At 41.3% G+C, this 24256-nt stretch overlaps 1 protein-coding gene across 5 annotated transcripts in view; it reads left to right on the top strand.

The window, feature by feature from the left end:
- The window catches only part of cacna1bb (calcium channel, voltage-dependent, N type, alpha 1B subunit, b), a 146871-nt gene that overhangs the window by 19483 nt on the left and 103132 nt on the right, over nt 1-24256 (top strand). Inside the window, exon 1 of one of the 5 annotated variants that reach the window (XM_029515535.1) lies at nt 20165-20223. The exons of the other annotated variants lie outside the window; for them this stretch is intronic. The gene's annotated coding sequence lies outside the window, so the exon portion shown is untranslated. Of the gene's footprint in view, nt 1-20164; nt 20224-24256 lie in introns of those variants that run through there. 5 annotated transcript variants of the gene reach the window in all.

Raw genomic sequence — 24256 nt, 5'->3', positions numbered from 1 at the left:
ATAATAACACACAGAAAAAGTCTCTCAAAAAAAAAAAACTAATTCCATAGAAGGTAAGATAGGAAATATTCTTTATTACAGAACTGTGCTCTTCCTTTCGGGTCACAGCTTGACACAACTGATCCTTTAAAAGTATGTGTATTTCAACCTTTACTGTGTTTAATGTTTCCCCGATAGAAATAGTGTTCATGCAGTCCATTAACGCACAATATTAAAATCCAAAAACACTGAATATAACCTACTGTGCAGTAGAAACAGGTGTTTTCTGTCTGCATTTAATGCCAATGGAGCTTATTTAATTTAATATGATAAAATATTCCAGTTATTTGGACCATTAAAAAAAAACAAAAGAACATCAGTAAAACTTTTCAACTCTTCCAATCTTGTTAAAATAGGTTATTGTAGTTTCAATCAAATGTATCCAACCAAATCTTTTGGGTGGACTGCTGACGACAGATTTGGTTTTGTATTAGGTGATGTAGCCACTATTATTATAATGTATTTTTCCTGCCTAATTCGCAGTGTTATGATATTACAAAATTGTCCCGGTCCTCATGGTGTGCAGTCAGGTGGCTTTTTCTCCTGTGACCTTGATTTCCGCCCTGAACCTTGTTGTGTGTTGTTAGTGTCTTGTACAGCATTGACCTCCAGGACCTCTCACATCCAGATGCCTAAAGGAAACGGCTGAAACAGCCTGAACATTGAATAGTCTCACTGTGTCTTGCTTTAGAAAGTCATTCAGCATCCCTCGACACAGTCCCTCCTGAGTTAACCTGTAAGGGCAGCAGCTGCACCTCAAAATGGGCCCCACTTGGTCAAATTGCAGGTGTGATGGATGGATTGGCTCCACCGTTTTTTTTTTTTTGGCAGCCCCGAAAGCCTGGAAAGTGGCTTTCTGTGCTGTCCCCTTCTGTTCCCAAACATCTTGCATAATGAAGCGAAGTCTGGCACAGAGAGCATCTCCTCCTCACTGCCTGCTGTCTCCGGCTTCAGGCCGAGCAGAGGGCGTGGGGAGTTTTGTTTGCACCGTGCGGTGCAAGAAACGGCATTTGTCCTCTGGTTTTTCTTCCCTTCTGTCTCATTAGATCTACCAGGAGGACGCTGCCACTGCCGAAGCGCTTGCTGCTGCCTCCTCCTCCTCCTCTCCACCTCGTCTTCTCTCCGTCTCGCCTCAGTGGAGAGGCGCTCTGTTTATTCACCCTCCCCGGCCCTCATGTAAGCCCTCTCACTGTGGGATAACTGATGGAGTCACACACACACAGAGGTGTAGGGCACAACAGAGACGAGTGAATATGAGAGAGATAAGAGAAGCTGAGAGCAAACTGCTTAAGTATTAGCGACCACAGTAAATGGTATACATGACCTTGTGCACTTCGTTCTTTGCCGACGTTAATACATTTACGCCTCGGTGTGCATTGTTTCTGAATTTTAATTTTCCATTTGTGTAACCCTCTCACAGCAGAGAGGATGAGTAATTCATTATACAACTCTCTACATGTCAGCTGTACTGGTATATATTGTCCAGGCAGGAACAGAACGTACTGTACCTTCAGCTGTCTATGTACAGTTGATAGTGCACAGTAGTTTTTTCCCCTGTGCTCACTGCTGCCATTATCTTTCAACCTTCTGCGTCTATATATTTTAGATTTAGTTTGTTTCCTGTTTCAGGAACATTTCATATCTCTGCACTGTTTACACTGGACTCGAGGTGAAGTCGAGGTGAATGCACCAGAGGAAGAGTTCAACACATTTTGGGAGACTGTCTCGTTTGCTTTGCTTTTCTTTTACCATCACGTGTTGCCACGCCAGCATGGAGGTGGAGTCAGGATGTGGTTAGCCTTCCAATCTCTCTGGGCTCAGTCAAGGTTCATTAATACATTTAGCAGCATGTCTATATCTAGCCAATTCACGTTTTATGTCTAATTAGTTTACTCGGCCTGTTTTGGTAAAAACAACAACTTGTTTTTTGTTTCGTTTTTTTTTTTTTTTTTTTTAAGGAATGTGATTAACAGCAGGTTATCCGTGCTGGCTTCCTTGGCACAGTGTGTGGCAGAGGAGGAAAAAGCAGGAAGGCTCATTGTGCGTCTCTGTGGGTGTATCTGAAAAGTTAGTGGTAAAGTGTGTGTGCTGTTGTGTCCTCAGTCTCTCTGTGTTGGCTCTCTATGGTCTTGAGCTATTGATCCTGACGCTGGAGTCTATTGATATGGAGCCTGTGTCTCCTTAGAAGAGTCCTTGTTATCCATACTCCCGGGATTGCACGATGGACTCAGGAGATGTTTAGTATTTAGTGTGAGTATTTGTTTTAGGTTTTGTTTTGTCATCTTCATTTGTTTGAGCAGCTTTGAGTTGCTTTGTAACAGTTGTGTTTATTAACCCATGGCAAGACATTGTAAATAGCTCAGTTTGCACCATCAAATTGATTTTTTTTCTTCTTCTTCTTTCATTGTTTGTTTTATTTGGGCAAATGATTAAAATCCAACCCCTGAGATGTATTCCCAGTAATTAGCAGAGATGTTATTTTAGATGGCACAATAATTTACACAATTATTGTCTCAAGTATGTCTTCCTTAGACTCATTAAATTCAGTGGGCGTTTTTAGCTTTGCACAGCCATGACTGCAGTTTGAGTGTTAATGCTCTCCTGCTGTTAATTTGTTGCTCTGTAACACCACAATTATCCCATCTTGTATCCAAGATAAGATAAGCTTGTATCCTTTTAGCAAAACACAATCTTTTGACTTTGTAGCTGAAGCCCTTTGACAACACACAGTTATCTAACAATTCAACAATTTACAGTAGATCAATATTGACTCTCAAGAAATATATAGACTTTTTAGATCTTGAGTAATCTGCTGGGTGAGTATCTCATTCTCTTTATTGGCCCATATGAATAGGCAGGCCTTCAGACTAAACGTCTACTCAGCGGTGATGTTAAGGATCGATCAGGTCCCAGACCTTGTTTGTCCTTCACAGCTCAAGGCCTCACACGGCTGGAACCTCTGAAACGCTTTGTCCTTCACCAAGGTCGGCGGTATGAATGAACTATAAATCTGAATTACTTTAAATTGAACTGATATTCTAAGAGCCTTTTCCAGAAATAGGGCTAAAACCCGTTACGTCTCCATAGAGGTTGTCATGAAGAAAAGGTTGATAGTGTTTGTTCTTTGAAATTACATAGCAGGCTGAGGAGGAACTGCTCATTTGAGTACAGATCTGGTATTTTGGTGTTTCAAAAGGAAAGCTCACAATGGAAAAGTGCCATCGTCTGATGCTGGAGCTGAAGAAGGCTCATGGGTCATTATTGGAAATAAATGACAGAGGGCAATGTGTTATAATGTGTTGCAATATCACAACAGTAGATTTTTTTGCTGTCAGTACGAATGCCATTTAAGTTGAACAATTTCGATACTACAGCAAAAAGAAGAAAACACTAAACAAACAGACTGCTTTATTCCCTGAATGCCAACACACAAACAACTGTGCACACAACTCCAGTGTAATCAGTGTGCAAGCTGCGATTTCAACTGACTGACATGCTGACAGATAAAAGGTGTGATTTTTTTTTTTTTTTTTTGTAAAAAGTCAATGTTATTATAATTATAGTCTGCTAATATGTCAGCATCCACCTCACGTCATGAGCTGCTGCTACATTAACCTAAACAAGCAAACCTTACCAATATGTGAGCGGCTGTGTGCGGAACAGATACCAGCAGTGGCAAATCGCAATTTAGGTAATCTGTGTGTTTCAGCCTTTTTCTATGTTTCATGGATGGAAGGGGAGGGCTCCTGTGCTAATGTTATCCATAAGGAGTTAAAGGCTATTAAGAGATCTGTTGCAATGTGTAAAGCTCTTCTTAAGCTATCTGAAATAGTTTTGCCCAAAACATTTCTTTGGGGTTGAGTCTCAGTATCCTTTCACTCCTGGGTTATGGGGAAATAATACTCATAACACTTTATACTGGTTTGTGTTGACTGGTTAAGCTGATGAGGTGGAGGCTGGTAACTTAACTCTAAACTACTAAATGTTAGATTTACGCTAGGTGTAAGTTGTGTACCTGTTTCTTCAATGCACATGCCACTGCAGACTATGACACAAACTATTTTCATGACTCAGGTTGCCACCTCACAGCCTGAAAAATAGCTTGCCTTGTCAACTCTGAGAGTAAAAGGCATTTAGAGCCCTGAGAAAAACTTTGACGGAAAGGCTCATGACCTGTGTGTTTGTTATCGTGAAAAGAATTATGACCAAAGGAATTGAATTGCCTGTTTGTCTTCAACTTGTGAATGAGGGAGAAAGCGCCTTTCAACACCCGTCCCCCCCTAAATTCAACCTTCTCACTCATTTCTTCTTTGGTTGAAAATGTTGTCCAAAAAAAGTGGCAAGAGTTTGTGATTCCTCTTGGTAGAGTAATTTGAGGTACAGTTTTATGAAAGCAGATCTTTATGTTCAATCTGAAAGATTTCTCTTCCCCTGGGCAAGTTCCATTTTCAGACTGGTTGAATGGTATATATGACAGAACAGTACAAATCTGAACCCGAAGGGCAGGACCCATGAGACAGAGTAGCAAATTAATAATTTATAATTATCTGCAAAGTTCAAATCGAAATTATTCTTTGAGGAAACAAACTAAATTACTGTAGAAATAAAAAAAAAAAAAGACGCAAGAAGTGCTTGAAAAAATCTAAACAAGGTATCTTCACAAATCCCAAGTGAGGCTTGACACAAAAGATCGAAGTATCAATATAACTCAGGAAACTAGACAAGGCAAAGGACATGGACTGTCTGTGAGACTATGAGACGACTTAGTTCTATGGCAGGAGACACGACGGACTGGCACAGGATAAAGGGGGATGCAGACTATACACAAGGTAATGGGGAACAAGTGAACAGGCAAGCAAGCTGAAACACAAGGAGAGTAGGAAAATAAAAAAAAAAAAAAAAAAAAAAGGAAACGGCGAGACAACACTGACACAAGAGTTTCAGGACATGACAACAGTACAGGCCAAAAGTTTGGACACACCTTCTCATTCGAATGAATAGGAAAGTGTGTTGTCCTAGAGGGGACGATTTCTCACGTTTCCATATGGGCAGACAAAATGAGAGTAGAGGGGTAGAATTAGATGTCAGACCAGAGATGTGGTCTATTGAAATTTCTAATGGGTTTCACTATGAGGGCTAGTGAAAAAGCAAATGGAGAATTAGGATGTCTGAACATAAGTAGCATCACAAAGAGGGATGAAAAGTCTCTTCAAGGCAGACACTTAAAGTGTCCTGGCCAGCTCATTGCTATTAAGGTCACAACCGAGAGGAGCTATGGAGAGGAAGGTTCTTCCACAGCGAGGCCTATTGGATACACTGTTTACTGAGTGTCTCAGAGTTGTCCTTATCTTGCTATTCATTTGGCCTGGAAAAAAATAACAACGTTAACTTACTGTTAATAATGATATGACTAGTGTTCCTGTCAGTGTTTATGGATTCATTGCTTCTCTAGTTCGGGCTGAACACTGTATGAGATATTGTAACTCTTCATATAAAGTCCATTAACGATGGTAGACGATAAATGGCTGACCTTTATAGGTTTTTCTGTCATGTACTGTCTGCAGAAAGGCATTAAAAGACCCCCAAAATAACACTCGAAAAGCGATCTATTGGAGAAGCTTGCTCAGATCACTTCATGGTTTTTCCTGCCTTAGAAAACGAGTTCGAGGGAAATTTCTTCTGTTGTTTCATGGAAATTTGTGAAAATGCTTGACTTTGGGAAACATTTTCAAAAATCATGGGAAATCATGGGGTTGAATTTATATTTGAAAGTTAAACAAAAGCAATGCCACATAAAGTAACCTCAGATGATAACTGCTATTATCTCATTTCTAACACCTCGGGTGTGTCGCAGGGGGCTCCAGCCAGCCTCAGCTGACACTGGTCGAGGAAGGCGTCTGCTCTGGACAGGTCAACATTGTGTTACAAAGACACACCCATTCATTCTCAAACTCACACTACCGAAAATTTGAAGTCCGCATTGAGCCTAATGTGCATGTCTTTCTCCTGTGGGAGGAAGCCAGAGTACCAGGAGGGAAACCACACAGACTCAGGGAGAACAAACAACCCCAACACAGAAAGGCTCCAGCCCTGTCGCTCGAATTCGCTTCCTCTTGCTGTGAAGCAACAGTGCTAATCACTCCACCACTGTGTCGCCACACCTACGGACTTAATGCACTTTAATGCAAGCAGCTGTTAGTACAACACTATCAGTCATGTAACTGCAACACACACACACTGATCATCAGTGGCTGAAGTAGAATACACAAAAAGCTATCTTAAATTGCAGAAAGACTACGGTTTGTGAACACTTTCGCTTCCTCCTGTGTGGCTGTAAGTGGGTTAAAAAAACAAAGGCACTTTTTTCTCTGTGGACTTGGATGATGGGGAAAAAAAGCCATTAAAAATCTGTCATTTGGATAGATGAGATATTCAACATCACACCAAGACAGACTGCAGTAATGGTAATTGAGATCCATTTACCTTATCTCCATGCCGACGGGTTTGGATATCATGTCCTATTTACCTCTCAATGGTTTCTTGAAGCAGTCATTCCTGGAAGACATGGCACTCACGCCGCGTGTTTCTGACCACAATGCGTGTGCCTTTTAATCAATATCTCTCTGCTGCCTCTCATTTCTGCCCGCTTCCTACTCCTTCACCACAATATCTGCCTGTATTTGTGTGAATGTAGATCAAGAGTTTGAGATTGCAAAGGGGCCTTTCAGTCACCACACCAACCGATTAACTGCTGTGTCGCTGCACTACAATAAAAAAGGCTGTAAAGAAGCAGATGGGAGAGGGGGGTGGCAGTAATGAGAGAGACTGCGAGAGGAGGGGCTGAAGATAGAGAGATGTCTAGAGAGAGCATGAAAGATGATTCAAATAGAGCCTTGTGTGATTTTCACTTATGGCAGTGATGAGCAGCGGATAGAGGGAGAATGGTCAATAATGATCTGGAGATGATTTTGACTCGGTTGCCATATGGATGTGTGTGTGTGTGTGTGTGTGTGTGTGTGCGTATGCAAAGCCAAATTCAGCACAGACTCGGTGCACTACAGCGAATATGGACTTGTACATCCATGCAATAAATCGGTATTGTAATGTAGAAGACTGTGATGATGGAGATGTCTTCATAGAGATGCTGCTGTACAGGACACTAGACTCTCTTAGGTGCTGACTGTGTCCAGTATGAAACAGAGATTTTACCTTGCAATGGATTTCCTTCACGTTTATCATCATTTGCTCCTTAACAAGCCATTTCACAACAAGCTGATAAGTGTTGCACAATCACATTCATGCAGGTGTACGGTGTGTGTCTTTTCTAACCTGATACTTATTTGTACATACAAATTTTACATTAATCATACTTACATATCATTTGCTACCACAACTTTCTCCTACAGGCCAACCTCTTTGTAAGGATTTAGGATTTTGGCCTTGTTTTTTGCAACATATTTATAGTAGGAGCATTACCAAATAACCACAACCTGAGGTCTCAAAATCTAGGATTCAACATGGAAATCAGAGGCAGGTTCTTCAACATAAGCAAGTTCGGTACAGAGACAAGAAGAACAAATCCGAAAGGTGTGGCTAGCTCAGGTCTATGGTAACAGGTGTCAAAAATATATCAACACCTTAAAAGCACTTGGCAAAGAAAACAGGGAGCAGACTAAATAGACGCTGAGGGGAAGGCTAGAAACATTAGGAGCAGGGACTGCAATCACGGAGCAGGAAATACGCAATAGCAGGAAGTGTACATTTGAAACGCAATGGACAGGCAACACCATCACTATATATTTTCTATTTCTATTTCTATTTCTATTTCTAACTTCAACTGCTGTTCTTCAGTATTTCTTCATCATGGTTTTCCACTAAACATCCTGCTGTTTGTCAGCTACTTAGAGTATCTTTTATATCTGTCAGCTGATGTAGATATAAGTTGTTGTATTTATAGAATAATATGATTATCGTTTGAAAAGGTGCCCTTATATAATCATCCAACAAGCTAAAATACTTTTCAATGTCCATCTTTTCAAAAGCGGCAGCACGGCAGCATACACACTGTAGTGAGTTCTGTTGTCTCACACCAAGAAGTTTGTGGGTTCTTTTTCCAGCCTAGAGAGTTTACATGTTCTCCCCGTGCCTGCGTGGTTTTCCTCCGACCATCCAAAGACATCGTGTTTGGGTTAACTGGTGACTCTAAAGTGTCCGTAGGTCTGAGTGTGAGTGTGAGTGGTTGTTGGTCCCTGTCTGTCTCTTTGTGTTGGCCCTGTGATGGACAGGCGACCTGTCCAGGGTGACCCCGCCCTCACTCAGTGTAAGAAGGGATAGGCTCCAGCACCCCGTGACCCAGAAACTGATAAGCAGTTCAAGATGAATGAATGTAATGAGCTTATTACAAAATGACATTAACATCCTAAAAACATTACATAATTAGCAGGGACCTTAATCTCTTAACTTGTTTTTTTTATCTTAATGGATTGGTTTAAAACAGTATAAGTAAGATTTTCTATGAAAGGCTATAGTTATGCCTAAAGCTACACTCGACACAGTGAGTGCCCTCCCTGATATAAACATATACTGTAATGTGATGTCACTGTAGCTTCAGAGAAATGTTTCTGTTGAGGACATTATTGCCGACTTGATTACATTCTCAGGCATAAATCACAACAAATGGTGTCAGAATGGCTCCTGTGGGGAATCAGCCTTTATTGCACTGTAACATTGAAGTTATTGTCTTCCACTGTATGCAGCAGCTGTATTATATACAGTGCACCTCTTCTCTCTTTTCATCACTTTCTGTCTGTATTCGTTTTGCTTTTTACAGCCCACTGAAATGGCTTTGCTCTCCACATGCAGCCATATTCAGATCGACCACAAAAAATAGGTGGGCAAGATAATTTGGGAACAAGATATACATTCAATTTTAAATACATATTGGTGAGTTTGGTACCTCATGTGCTCCCACACACAGGGTGGCCCCTGACCCAACTCTGGTTCCTGGTGTTGGTTTCGCTCATGTTTAGGGAATTCCCACATGCATGTGTGGTTTGACTCATTTTGGTTCATATCGTGAAGAATTGATTCATCCTCCCCAAAATGGGCTGAGCAGCTCTTTCATTCCATCGCTATGTATCCTATCTTTGACTCAGCCTCTCTGTTGGGACACCTTCACCTACCTGGACTCCCATCTCATTAGAGATCTGCACAGAAACCCTCTGGACTCTCTAAATCCTGAGTGAGTGACAGGAAAGGCACAGGATCCTTCACTCCACCAGTTCCTACCAGCACCACCTGCTTCCCTTCCCCTGTCCATCCTGCTGCATCTTCTCTGTCCTTTATTCACTGAGGTGCAGCACTGCCCTCCCTGCCACACAAAGGTCATTCCACTCAACAAAGATCCAGAGAGGGCTGGTCATGGTCAAACACAGACACTGAAATAATCAAATATTTAAATGCAAGACTATCAATGTATCAGTTTTAAAAGTTAAACTATGAGGACATATGCAGACAAAAAAGATATATTTTAATATGTATATATATTGGTGAATTTATGAGCAGATGACAGTTGTTTCATTAGTATTACTTCAGTCAGTGCTTCTCAAACGTTTTCACATGAAGACGCCCTAAGGTACATGCAAGGTAAGGGTTAAGGTAGGCTAACCCTAACCCTAACCCAACCAGCACGAACCCTGAGACCAAATTACCTAAATGGAACTCCAGGTTTACCACTTTGGTCCGAAAACGAATAAAATAACCATTAGACTCATTTGAACTTTGCGTTTCATGCTAAGAGTATGTTAACATGCTAGCCTAATATTTTAACTCAAGTGAACGTTATACCAGCTATCTATCAGCTTATTAATGGTTTGCCTTTCAGCATGCTAATTTTAGCATTTAGTTCAATGCAGTGTCGTTCCTATGGCTGTTAGCATCACTGTGCATTGAGCCGTTGTCTCTTATTGCTGCTTTGTGTTTACTGGCCGTTTCCGGTAAACCTCTTTGGTGTTACTTTACTTTTTCTCCCTCCTGCTCAGTTCCTTTGGTATTTCTGCTGGTCTCTTTATCTTTCCACCTGTTTCTTTCTCTCTCTGATGATCACGCCGAGGTCACATGCCGCCAAGAAGTCCTCTCATCCTAGCAAATGGCATTTAAATGCAAATTCTTCCTCAGATGTCCCCAAACCCACGCAATGCACTGTGTCACTTCCCACCATCTCCATCATGGCCTGTGGCATGGTCTCCGTGTCTCAACATACTGGTTTACTGAAATATTTCTGCTGCCTGTTGCAGCATGTAACACCCCTACAGCAGCGTCCTGAGTGTATCCCTATACTTCACTCTAAAATAAGAAAATTATATTTATCTCGAAAAAAAGCATTAAAATTGCCTCTGGTTGCTTGCTGCCTGTTTGATGTGAACTCAGGCCATGGCTGCTGTGATTTATGCTGAGAATTCCTTTAGATTACATAGAATGAAATGAAATCTGTCTCCCTGTCTCTCTAAATATGTGTGTGTGTGTGTGTGTGTGTGTGTATACACACACATTGCCACATCCCTGTTTTCTTTCCCTGCTCCAATCACTCGTGATTTCTTGGAACTGTGGAGCATCAAAGCTCGGATGTCAGAGAAAGCGAGAGCGTGTATGTGTTTCTGAATTACAGCACATTCAAGGACACATGCAGTTCAACAGCCTGATGATGTTCTCGCTCTGGTTTGGATATAGTGATTGCATTTGATATCATTTTTAATATTGCGTCTGTGTGCATGCACATGTCCTCCCTGTTGATTACTCCTGCGATCCATATATCAACCATTGACCATCCAGGAGATCTGTGATGTATGTTGGTGAACCTGCTTATGTATTGAAGTGAATGTTGTCATCCTTCCTCTTAATTTCATAGCCAACATCTGGCCAGACACGGGCTGACTGTAAACAGAGGCCCGAGCTGTCATTAATCCTTAAATGTCTCATTAAATGAGTCCATATGTCCGGGCAGCACAGAGTGGAATTGACAAAACAAACAGAAATATGTGATTCATCCACCACCTCTTTTCTCTGCCACCCACATCTCTTCCTGACTCTGACTCTCATACTCGTTCACCACTCCTGCGGTTTATCTTGCACGAGCCCAACAGAGCCATTGTCATCATGTCGCCTTCCTGTTTCCATGGTGATGAGGTGCAATGTGTCGCCAGTGAGTCTCTAGCCTGGGTGCTCTTCACTTGTCCAAGTGACTTTCAAGCACATCCGCTTCCTTAAAGAAGTTGGATCTAACAGACTCTCCAAACGGTCTCCTTTTGTTTCCTTAATGGTCAGACGTGCCGTCTTCATTATGGGTCATTACAGTAATTTCTGTGCACATTTGTACAAATAAATTAAAACTGGCTAATATTTTCCTATATTTTCTCATTTCTTTCATTTCTTGATAATATCTCTGGTTTGTGAAAAAAGAAACTATTAGAGCCTTTTCCCACTGATAAATAAAAGCTGCATGAAGTAAAGTAAAAAAAATTATAAATAAATATAGCTTTTAATATAACAAAAATTACATAACAGCATAACATATCATCCACACCCTCTTCCCCACCCTTCTGTTACCTGACTAGCATTACCTTCATCCTCAGTCACCTTCTTAGAGAAATATTTTAACAGCCCATCTGAAAATGCCATCAGCACTAATGCATCATGGCATGTAGCTGTGCCAGGCCCAATTAACTTAAGCTATCTTACATAATGTTAGCTGGCCATTAATGTTTTTGCAGCATTCATTTAAGAGTGTGTGGGGGGTGCTGCACTAAAATGGACGAGGCAGAAACACTTGATTTTCAGTTGATCTGTGTGAGATTTCATTCATGGAGAATGTTAGATTTTTCACCATAACTGAGAGAGGAGGAAGTCATCGCAATAAAAAGTCAAAAGTTATGAACCCTCCTCCTTTATCCTGTTCACGTGTCTACATTGAGGAAGGGAAGTGGATTTTCAACCATGTCATTTGTGTAGATTTGATTGTTGGACTATTTGTGTCTAAGATGGTTAGCCAGGCTTGTTCCAGCGTGATAATGTTTGTGATTTCCCTCCACTTTGCTTTTCCCGAAAACTGGATCTTAACAATTTCAACTCAGGTGATTGCAAATTTGCGTCATTTCACCAAAGCATATTTCCACAAAGGCTGTTATTGTACACTCTAAAATTAGCTTTTAGGAAGACACAGACAATGTGTGTCTGCTGTTTGGAGCAGACATTAAATAAAATTTTTTCCTAACTTTGGCAGCTTTACTAAAAAGTCATTTGAAGCTGATAAAATATACAAATATCACAAACCACTCAACTTTACGCGTTTACGTTACTGTAGTACATTGCAAGAGGAGACATGGTCGATAGGAGGTTAAATTAAAATAAGAGGAATGTTGTGGAGGAGCCTGGTTCAGTTCCACGTGTTGCTCTGCTAGTTTTTCTTCAGGCTGTGACTTGTTTTGACATTTTATTGCAGCTTTTCTTACAAATGCCACTTGGTTTGGTCTGATAGTCTGGCAAATTGTTGGTATTTGGGTTTGATTTTTGTGAAGAAGATTTCTATTGTTTTCAGTCTACAGCGTAGCAAGAGTGCTGCTCTTTCTCTGCCTCTTATTGTTGGCAGAGCTGAAAGTCTCTGGCTGTGTAAATTGGTTGGATAAATCATAGACATCTTTTGAAAAGCATAGAAAGATCAATCCTCAAACTGCCTGTAGATGTAGTCCTTGTATTGGACACTGTGTTTATTTATATTTATACTTCTTGATGTCAGTGAGGCCCAGTAAAAACCAGCTTTGCTTCCCCTGACTATTTTATCTTTGTCTCCCATCATTACACTGATGCTGTATACGACCTCGTGCCTAAACAGGCTTCTCTTTAGCTTAAGTTCTGCGAACACACACCTGCTCTCCCGCCCAGACAGGAAGCTGTGAAATGATTTTGGAGGATGATACATTGTTGCTCGGCCAGCTGGTGCTGAACCTCGGGCTGTAAGCGGACATGATTGACACCTGCGCATGTACATATGAATATACAACCGCACACACACAAGCCTCTGACAAAGCCTGAGGAAGGAACGCACCATGATAAATTACACATGCTTACACATGCACACTTCAGTCACCATGGACACGGCCAGTCCACAGACACACCATCCAGCTCATCTCCTCAAGGACAGATGTGTTTATAGATGAGAGCATATGAGTGTTGCCACACTGCGGTGTCAACATGAGTTCCAGAGAGGCACGGTCAAAGCTTAAAGATGGGTTCAAAGATTTCAAATTCTTTTAACACTATTTTTTCTTGACCAAAAAAGGGAGAACTGAAGACAGGGATGTATGGACATTTTAGATCCTGTTCTGTCAGCATCTCTCATCTTCAGACCAGAAGTAAAAACATGACGTTAACATTAACAGGCTAATCATTTATGGCTGCTGGTTAAAGCATTGGAAGTACCAGTAAAGATAATAGTTTATTTTTTAACAGCTCTCTCCAGGCCACTGGCTGTACTCTGTAGAAGGTAGTGTGTGGGTGACCTCATGCAGCAGTCAGTAACGTCAGTCTACGATGGACAGTGTTCTGTGTTGATGTTATCATTGAGTGGACACCCAGTAGATTACAGGAGACGATCTCCTTCAGCTTTTTGGACTCATTTACATCATTTTTGTGAATCAGGCCCTCTACAATGCTGATCAAGTTGTTTGTGTGTTTCATCTGTTCAGTGTATCAGTGTCACAACAATCAGTTTCAGTTATCATGTATCTTCTGCTGCTCAGCTCAATTTTGAGTTGGAGATGCAGGTTGACAAACTGAACAAGGCTAATTTAATTAATGTTACTGTTTAATTTAGAAGCTGCCATCCAAAGCCGTTTCTGGGTTTTTCCCCCCAAAATGATGGCAGAGCTCGTGATTTCTGGCTGATTTTGGTGATTTCCACAGCTCATACATTAACAAACTCCTCCCACAATTTTAATCCAAATGACTTTATATCCACTCAGTATTATCTCAACACCACGAAGATGTAAAATCATCCAAAATATTTTTAATAAGTTGTACTTTTTTGTCGTGGCGGGACGATTTTGAGGCCGCCCTGAACACCTCTTTGTGTTAATACTGAGTCACACACTGAGTGTTACCTATTGAACACAGGAGGTCGGCCTAATGACACAAACATCATCAGATTTAGATGATATTTGCAGGCTGTGTTCAAGTTTTAACACGTGTGCGTGAGGCTGAATCCAGGGTGGTCTGAGTTTCACAGGTGTGTGAGGACCGGTTTATTGCTGCTTGCAGCTTTAATTTAGAATTTGAATACTTGCTGACGAAAACTGAAATTAATGAGGTTCGCTCGAACACTCAAAGCATTTGGATGGCTTTTATTCTGGATTACACTTTGATGAAATGCTATTGCCACTGAGAAACATCATACTGAAGAAGGGATTTTAGGGCGGTTTTTTCCAACTCAATTTACAATATCTCCATTTCACAAATGTTGTGACAATTTCTTTTACATATGTTACAATTGGCTTGATAAAACACACACAAGTGAAAATAGTTGACAGGACAAGGAATTGGAGAACTTTTTACTTTATCTGTGTTAGTCTCAGTCCACTGGTGGTTGGTCTTCATCCCAAGTCTCACTTTTCCCTTTAAAGGGGTCAGTAAACTTAATATAAAGTGTTTGTTGCATCAGTCAGCATGTCTGACACACTCTCACCACAGATATTTCTGATATGATGTAGACATTGCATCCTATCATTTTGCGTAACTTTCCATAATTTACAACCTAACAAGAAAGTACTTCACATTTCAGTCGCTTTACATCACATTTTCACAGCAGTAAGTAGAAGTGTGCATCCTGAAATAGTTTAGTAAAAAAAAAACCACACACACTGTGAAGTGTCTCGCACAGCACTTTCCATCACCATGCCTCAGCTGTACTAAATAGTTGATACGAGTTGGAATGCATTCCAGCTACTCCCCTGATTCATTTTGAAAAATGTTTCACTGTATCTGGTTAACAGCAGCAAGCTTTAAATCTGAACGCAATGTGACCATGAAACTGAAGAGTTCTCACGTGGCAGCCTCCTCTTTTAGTTTATGGCTCCAAAGAGAAATTAGGTTTTAGGCAGCGATGCTCATGTAGTGATCAGAAAAGGAAAATTGGCCATTATTATACTAGATTGCTTGAAAAATGCTGGTGTGTATTGACAACAGTGTAGACAACAATATTACCATACTTAACACTGCAGATATTGGGATTCTACTTGTGTGATAATTTTTTCTTAGGTATTCCTTATTGAAAATAAAAGGTCAGGTAGTAGCATTTTTCATGATTTCTCTTTAGTGAAGTGTCCATTTTCTGTGTGGTTAGTTTTTTGTAAAGTGAGCATTTCTTTTTCTTGCCGATAATAGCATTTGCATTAAAAGTGTATCTCAGTGTATACATTGCAGATTGTATGGTTTGGTTTGTTTTCAAACAGTGCGACAGGCAGCCTGTCAAACAGATTGAAACTCACACTGGCTCTTAGGCATAGAGCCAGATAGTAAACAGGTCCAGCTGATTAAATTGATTCACTCTTCTGAACCTGCGTCCCGTTGCTCCTTCTGTCTGTGTGAAAGAATTGTTCTCCTTCACCTTTGTCTTCGTCAATCAATGCCTCTTGCAATGTCAATCACCAGGTGTTCTCCAGTCGTACATTCTGCCTTCTTCTGTTCATATACTAAGCTCCAGCTGTTTTTGAAGGAGTATTGATGGATCTCTTAAAAAAAAAAAATTGACTGACTTTTTGGTGCTGGCTTCAAATAATTTTAGACAGGAAGAAGTAAAATTCAAATTTAAAGAAAATAAAGTAGAATTTCTAATGCCAGTGCTGGCATAAGGTTCTACAACATGTGGTATAATCCGAGCACATTCACTCATCAACACAACACCAATTCTCCCCACTTTGACACAATGCAGTTTGTGTCACTGACACACAGTTCTGTTATAGAACTGCATTTTAAAGCTGTTATTTCTAACTGGCCATTGCACACAGCAGATACAGAGCCACACAGATTTTCTCCAGCGCTCTCTCTTATGCCAGGATCAGACTACATGATTTCTGTTGTTCGGGATGGTTGCAACATAAGAGTACAAAGACATGGTCCCATTCATTCTTGTTGTGTCTTGGACAGGAGAGCGTTCATACTGCTAGTACGACACTGACCGCAGCCCCGACCAATCATCGCATGCTGTCGTTAAGCGCACGTTTAAAGTTTTAATCCCCCCGAGGAAAAATGAAAAAGGCAGTGGTATTGTTACCACAGCTCCATAAATGTTTCCTCTGTCATTGCTCCGGTCGAGATCAGCGGCAATGGTGCTTGTGTTCATTTTTACCATGTCTGTCGTTGTAGGACATGTTGCACTAGGCAGGCAACAGTAAAAAAAAAAAAAAAAATCAAACAATCTGGACCCTCTGTGTCATGATATGAAGCGACCCAGACCCAAGATTATTGATGGAATTTAATCTGGAATCTAATCTAAAGATGAAATCATTCGAGTCCATGAGCTCCTGTGTTTGAACTATGCTGCAGTACTGTAAGGCCACTCAGAGGGATCAGCGCGTGTATCGAATGTGTTAGTATTGTTTTTCCCTCACTGTCCTGTAGATGTGCTCTCCAATCATTCGCACACCATGTTAGTGAGGTGGTTCTGCACTAGCAGCTCTGTGTCGAGGCTTTCTCGCTTTCTCTTCAGCTCCAATTCACCAACATAATAGTGAGACATCAAGAGTGTAAGAGGGGGGAGGGAGGATCGGTTGGTTGGTTTGGCACAAGTAGACAACATGCAGTTGCTGACAAGTAGTTTTTTTTGCACGTGTGGATAATGTTCTCATGTAATTAAGCACATGTTGTTGTCTATAAAATGCAGAAGGCTCAGAGTTTTCCCAGGATGGGTAATACATTACAACAGCGCTGCTGTCGGTTCGGAAAGTAATACGCAGGTTTGTTTCCGGGTCACAGGCGGTGCTGGAGCCAATCCCTGCTCACTCTGGGTGAGGGCGGGGTCACCCTGGACAGGTCACCAGTCCATCACAGGGCCAACACACAGAGACAGACAGAGACCAACAGCCACTCACACTCAGATCTACGGACAACTGAGAGTCACCAGCTAACCTAAACATGATGTCTTTGGACGGTGGCAGGAAACCCACACAGACATGGAGAGAACATGCAACAATTTTGTACAGTCAAAGTGTGTGTGTGTGTGTGGTTGGGCCCATGGCTTGGCAGCACCTGTCTGGGCCTATGTGCTGAGTGCAGAGGTGGCACAGGTGTGAACTTCTCAGGCCTCTCCTCAACATTACCTGCTACTTTTCCACCTCATTTGCCACAAACTCAATCCAGACCTGCAATTTGGTATGAATTCAAAATGCCCTTTCAAGTCTTTTTGCATCTTGGCTTTAAATGACCAAAACACCAAATGTGAAAATCTTATATTGACACAGGAAATATGAACAATAATCCAAAATACCAATGACTTTTTTCAAATCTTTTCACAATTTTATTTGAATTTGATTTGTGAAATTGCCGTTTTTTTATATATCTCAAATTGCATGTCGCCTTCAGTGCAGTTTTGTGCATTGACCTCAGGTGATATAAGCATATGTTAGTTTTTTCCATCAGGTTCATTTTGCCTAGTTGTCTATGACTTGACAGCCCTGATGAAATCCTGATATTATAACCAAGATGTAAACAACTAAATCCTCAAAGGCATAAGACAATGCCTGAGCTGTGACTCACTTGTAAAATGATTGCTCAGAGAGTTTGATGAGACAGAATTTCAGTTTTCTTTTGTCTCACACAAGCCACAGCCCCAATCCAGGACTGAGTTTATCTTTTATTTGCCTCAACTCCAATACTCCCCATTTTGATCGGAGAAGGGTTTGTATTCAAATCAGGTCTTCATTCGCCCTCGTTTCGATAAGTATATCTGATTTTCGCAGTCATTGTAGTATGAAGCCTGATTTTCAGTGGCTCCCTTCTGTGTAAGTGTTAAAGTGTTTATTGCATTAAGTGTTGATACGAACATGGCGCTTCCAGTAACCTTTAAATCAAATAAAAAGCCCCCCTCTTGTTTCAGTTACCAGAAACTCTGGTAAGTCGGTCTCATTTCCAGTTGCCTTTTTTTCTGTTGTTTATTCAGGTCTGCGAATTTCTTTAGCAGTTGGTCATTGCCCTCTCTCCCCCTCCCCCTTTCCTCTCTCTCTCTGCTATCTGCCAGTTGTTCCTCTACCTCATTTACTGACTATGACGCATATAATGAAAGTAGTTTATTTGTTGTAAATTTATTTGGGACACAGTGTGGTAGATGTGCTCCTGCACTTTCTGGCATTTCCCTCGAAGCTGGGAAATAGAGCAGCTGGGTGGAGGTGGAAGTGAAGGTGAGGGTTTGGCTCCTGGCTCACTACAACAGCGTTGGGACTCAAAATTGAGCAACAAATTCGGAAAATATGATTCATATATTTCAGTTCTGCAAGGGCATAAGTTTACATTTTTATTTGACATGCCTTTAGCTCAGTTATGCAGATTTTTGTTGGCATGGACTTCATTTTGTGCCAGCAAGAAGAAAATTCAGTGTGAGCGGTAGAGAAAAGCGATTCAAAGGGAGTCTGCTCCTCAGACCCATGCTTCATGCACTCTTTGATCATCACTGAAGACATAGAGATTATAAAAACAGATTCATTACCTGTATTGTCATAATTCCAGATGAGTTGATTGATGGACAAACATAATTCATACAAACCTCTGAGCTGCTCCTGTGAGTGTATTAACTGGTTAATTATTCAAGATGAAAAGACTGAAAACATCTTTTCATTCATGATTCATTCTGAGTGTAGTGTTCATGTTCTCCAGCCCGTCTGTCCAACATTCACCTGAGTTCACCCCTGATATTGGCAGTTTTACTTTTGTTGCATTTGTACTTTTTACTCCATTGCTCTTACACCTTCTCTTTCTAAAAAAAGCTGCTGACTAGAGGCCTCTGTTATGCAACATTGACTGTGTTGATATATCTTCTCATTGCTAATGAGTTGGAGGCTCTTTACTGTGTTGTTTAATAGCTCCCAGTAATGGCCTTGTATCGACAAAGTGATTTATGGATGATGGTGTTCAAAACAGCGTTGGTCACAGAGGTTCATTTTCTGCATTGATTAGAAATAGCCTGTATCCCTAATTTTATTGAACCTTGTTTATGTATGTAAAGAGGCAGGAGTGACGTTACACAAACACCCGATGTTTCTCACTCTTGAACCAGCCAAGAGACCTAGATGGCTTCATCTAGGTCAGGGCCATGCAGCTTTTTATTTATTTTATTTTTTTTAAGCAGCTGCAGTCATGACATTAGCCCCATAATTTAACCTCAAATGCAGGTAATTGCAGTCCTCCAGATGTGATGATATAAAGGGACCTTGTCAGCTACAGAAGAAGAGAGAAATGACATAATTTATGAGGTGCTCCTTGGGTGGTGGAACATTATTGAATGACTTTTGTTGCTTCATGTTTATCAAATGAAAAGGTTCTATGAAAGACTCAGGTCAAGGTCAAGGTTTTTGGCTGCTGGTTGTAATTCCACTAACAATCAGTGAACTTGTTTCTTTTTTGTTGTTCTATTCTAAGCTGCTTTGGATGTGACTTCCCATACTGTACAATGTATATGAGAAATAATAATGATCAGGGCTGCTTCCCAAAAGTCAATGAGTTGATCCACCAGCCAACAGGAACCCTGGGTTGAATCATTACACAGTTTTTTTCTTTTTTTTTTCGAAAGCTGCCTCATATTACGCACAGCAATGCGACAGTGGGGTAGGCTCTAAACTTTACAGCTTGAGTCTGGTCTCAAAAGGCCTGAACCACCAACCCAAATGTGATGGAAACAGAGTGCAGAGCCACACCAGTCAGTGCGAGGCAGGGCAGCGTGATTCGTCTCTGTTGGCCGCTCTGATTTTCTCAGCAGCAGTGCCTGCCTGACAGGCGTGCAGCAGTCCAACTGGACACACACTCCCCAGTGCAGGAAGATTTCATAACTGACCATTTTGGCAACTTTAACTTTTTTTCTGACCTTGTAGAGATCATCACCAAAACTATCTGACTGCCGGATGGTCGATGTGATGAAGAAACATCATGGTGGGTACAGCCCGTCATGAAATAAATTTGGTAACACAAGGTAACACAAGTGGACATTGTCAAAGTAGGATTGTGTTCACTGATCATATAAAGTACAGGCTGAGGCTTCGGCAGATGCAAATGCAAGTAATTTCGCAGGTATTAACCTTAAACTCAACTCAAACTTCAAATTGTATTGGACAATTTGAAATGTTCAGCCGATGATGGCAGCAGATGAAAAGTTAGATAGAATAGAATAGAAGATAGATTGATTACGCTTGATGATGAAGGGGACATGAATCTGGTTGACAGTGTATCCAGTTGGTTGTTGAGACATTTTATGCCAAGAATGTGTCACTTTTACAGACTTGAGAATTCCTTGATAAGAAATCTTCTTGCTAATGATTCAAATTGCAGACAGTTTTTGGTAATTAAGGTGAGAGTGGCCACCTATCCGGCATGCGCTCATTTACCTAACCTTACAACTTACAACAGGAGTACAACGTGCTTACAGCAGGAAGACAGGTGCTAACATTGCTCCACTGAAGATATTCCAGTTCATTACAGTGGAATATTGAAAATTCTTAATCTACTCTTGCTCTTCCAACATTCAATGGAAAACAACCATCTATACCATACTGGCGTGATCGTTAATGGGTAATATGCAGCGCATGGACTGGCCTTAGATGGGGCCAGTAATTCAATGATTTAAAATCCAAATTTACTTCGTGAGAGAGCTTTAATTTAAGCAACAAAGTGGCACACATGCACTGCAAGGATTAAGCCCGCTAAGCACTGACAGTGCACAGAGGCGTGTTTTCATGTTGAGACCATATTGTCATCTTTCACCGATTTGCCTGAATAGCTCGCATTTCTCATCCTCTCTTAAAAGGTTTTTTGCTTGAGAAGAAAAACAAACAAACAAAAAAAAAAGACCACAGCCCTGTGCTTAAAATGTGGTCTTTTTCTTCTGTGGGTGGATAAATAACAACAATAATGATAAATCTGAATGTTGAAATAAACAGACTGAAAGGGGGTGGACATAAAGCCAGCAGTCCAAATGGCTGTAAACAGATTAGAGGCAGCTAGAGAACGAACAGGAAGTGTTTAGCTGATTCCACAGTATGCACCCTGCTCATTTCCTGCATCCAAGATGATTCACAATCGGTTCCTGGTGATGTTCCTGCAAGTGAGCGAGAGAGTGATGTTTTCAGCAGAACAGCTGGGTGCATGTAAGCGAACCGATTATCTGTTAGCAACACAAACAGATGTGAGTGATTTAGTTGAGGCCTTGAAGATGTGTGCAAGATGCGTTCTGAGTTTTCGGTGTTACATTAGAATACACGGTGAAAGCCACAACGCTGGAATGACGCAATGGTGTAGAGTAATTACATTTCCTCAAAGTAGTGTACTTAAGCACAGTTTTGAGGCACTTGAATATTTCCATTTTCTGCTACTTACCCCCACTACGTTTCCGATGGGGGGAAAAAAACTACGCTTTCTGTTCTATATCACTTAACCTCAACCTTAACCCTTAAGTACAACCTTACACATTTCCCATCCTGGAAAGATAGGTTGAATATCTACTGTGAAAAGTTTTTTTGGCTTAGAAAAGGTTTTCATCTGTAGCTGTTAATGTATCTCACCATAGTCCTGCAGAGGGAAAAAGGATTAAACAGTTACTTTGAGACATTTCTTCTGGAACTGTACTGTACTACTGTATATCTGTTGTTGTGCCTGGCCACAAAGCACAGATCATTGTGTTTGCTTACAAATTTTATTTGTCATCAGAGGTTAAAGTGATTAGTACAGATCAGACCCTCTCTCACCCATAAAAAAGCCTGCAGATGTTATTTAGCTTCACTCCGCTTAATTCTTTTTCCTCTGTCAGATCCCATTGAGATGGAGCCAGTCCAACTTCTTTTAACAAGGGAACTCTAAATCTGTCATCTAGTTGTTTACCTCCAGACACAATAACCCATAAAACCCATGAAAAACATGATCAGTCCTCTCTAATGTAGTCCTCATTATTGAACAGATTTTTTAAAATGTATTCACTGAAGCACTTTTCTGCATTACTCTTGGATATCTGGATTTTTATCAGGACCTTTACCAATAAATTCAGGAGCCTATATACATATACAGTATATGTATATATATGTATGTTTATGTATGCATGTATGGCTCCCTCTCAGTTTGAAGAGAATAAACATCAGTGCAGCCTTAAAGGTAGAATCCCCTGGTGTCCCCTGGTGTCCTGGGGTCAACTCTGGCTTTCCCTGTTTGCTGCCGATGGCTGTGGGGTGGAGGAGGCCACTCATCCTTTCTGGTGTCGCGATGGCCATTTCCAGTGTCTCTGGCGTGCTGGGGGTTTTGTGATGGATGAAGTCTCCATGAATCCTCTGGCGGTGCACTTCTATGGCTGGCTGCTGGAGCGGTTGTCGTGCCCCTGTTGCTGTGCTGCGCTGGGGGCTGGGGGTCTGGTTGGGCGGATGTCCGGGTTTCACTTTCACTAGTCGTGGCATGTTTCGGGGGGCCTGGTCCTCTGCGGTTGGGTGGCACATACCCACGGCAGACAGTTTGCTCAGGTATCTGGGCTCCTCTGCGTGCTTGTGGCTGGGCTTTGCCTCCTGGTGCTGTGTGGTGGTGAGACCGTGGCAGCTCCCTGGTGGCCTCCGTTGGGCCGACGCTGGCTGGTGTGTGAGGGCTTGCTGTTTCCTCTCTCCCTTCTGTTGAGCTCTGGCATTTTCCTCCTTCTGTGGTGCAGCACCGTGGCCCCAAGCTCCTGCAGCGCTTCCCCTTTCAGGTGCTTCACCGATGTCCGCCTGCGGAGATGTTGCTGGGGCTCTCAGGTGGGTTTCTTCAGTCAGTGGAGTACCTCCAAATGAAGAAAAAAAAAAAAAAAAGAAAGGAAAATGTGAAAGTGCACTTATGAGCTCATGCTTTGCTGGAAAACATCACTGGTGTCCGTCCCCTCGTTCTGAACTTGTACATTGCGTTCTGTGGGAGCAATGCAGCTGCATATCATCATTGTATGTGCTCACACCACAGTCTGTCCTTCAGGGACTGTACAGCGAAGATATATTAACGCTGAAAGACTGATGCTCCATGCTGAAAAGGCAAGGCTGCCAGTGAGAAGATGTAACCTCTATTTCCCGTCTGCAAAAGTCAAAATCCATAGACACTTTTATCTGAAGCACTTTACACTTTGTCTCTCATTTACCCATTCACACTCACTCACACACTGATGGCACAAAGCCGGCACTGAAGGTGCTGAGCGGGCTGCCACGCTTGGTTTTTTCAGAGGCTCATTCAACGGAGACTGAGGTCACGACTCTACCTTAAACTCCTCCAACTACATTTAGATTGCTCTCATCACCGATGCTTTATTTCAAGGCCACGTCATCTATGTAAACAGCAGTAAAACGGTGCAGTGTGGCGTAAAGATAGTTTTTTTTGTCTGTTTGGTTGTTTTTTTATTAAAATAGTTCTATTTTTCTGTATTTATATTCAGTTTGTACTCAGCTTTTAAGAGTTAACTCAAAAACTGAAAGCATTCGTGACATTTAGGATTGGATTACAACTAATAGATTAATGTGTAATTTTTATGGAGAAAATACAGTGCTGGTTCTGTCTTGTCAAAATGCTGTCATCAAGAGTAAGTTTAAAAAGGGAGAGAGTCTGGGAATCTGTTTCTGACAGAGTCTGACAGTGATCCAAATTCAGCAAGTGGTGGCTGCACATTAGGGGATTTCTCTTCCAAGAAAGACAGATCTCCCCGCTGATTAGACTTCTTCTACTGCTGTGAACGACAGGCTGGGAGTTAGCATGTCAGCCAGCCTGAAGTTTCTTTTCACCACAAGTATTACCAAAAAATAAATAAATAAATAAAAAAGAAAGAAAGAAAGATATGAAACAGAGACGCAGAAAAGGTAAAAAATACACAGACATAAAAATAAAGGACGGTTTGCGAAGGTAGTAAACATGAAAAGTGGTGATTAAAACAGTTTGAATGTCTTACTGTTTGGATGAAACTGCCTCCCTGTGATACAAA

Source organism: Echeneis naucrates, chromosome 12 (genome assembly GCF_900963305.1).
Source record: "Echeneis naucrates chromosome 12, fEcheNa1.1, whole genome shotgun sequence".
Taxonomy (NCBI): Eukaryota; Metazoa; Chordata; class Actinopteri; order Carangiformes; family Echeneidae; genus Echeneis; species Echeneis naucrates.
The sequence above is the reverse complement of the archived record's forward strand: the minus strand, read 5'-3'. Positions and strand labels throughout refer to the sequence as shown.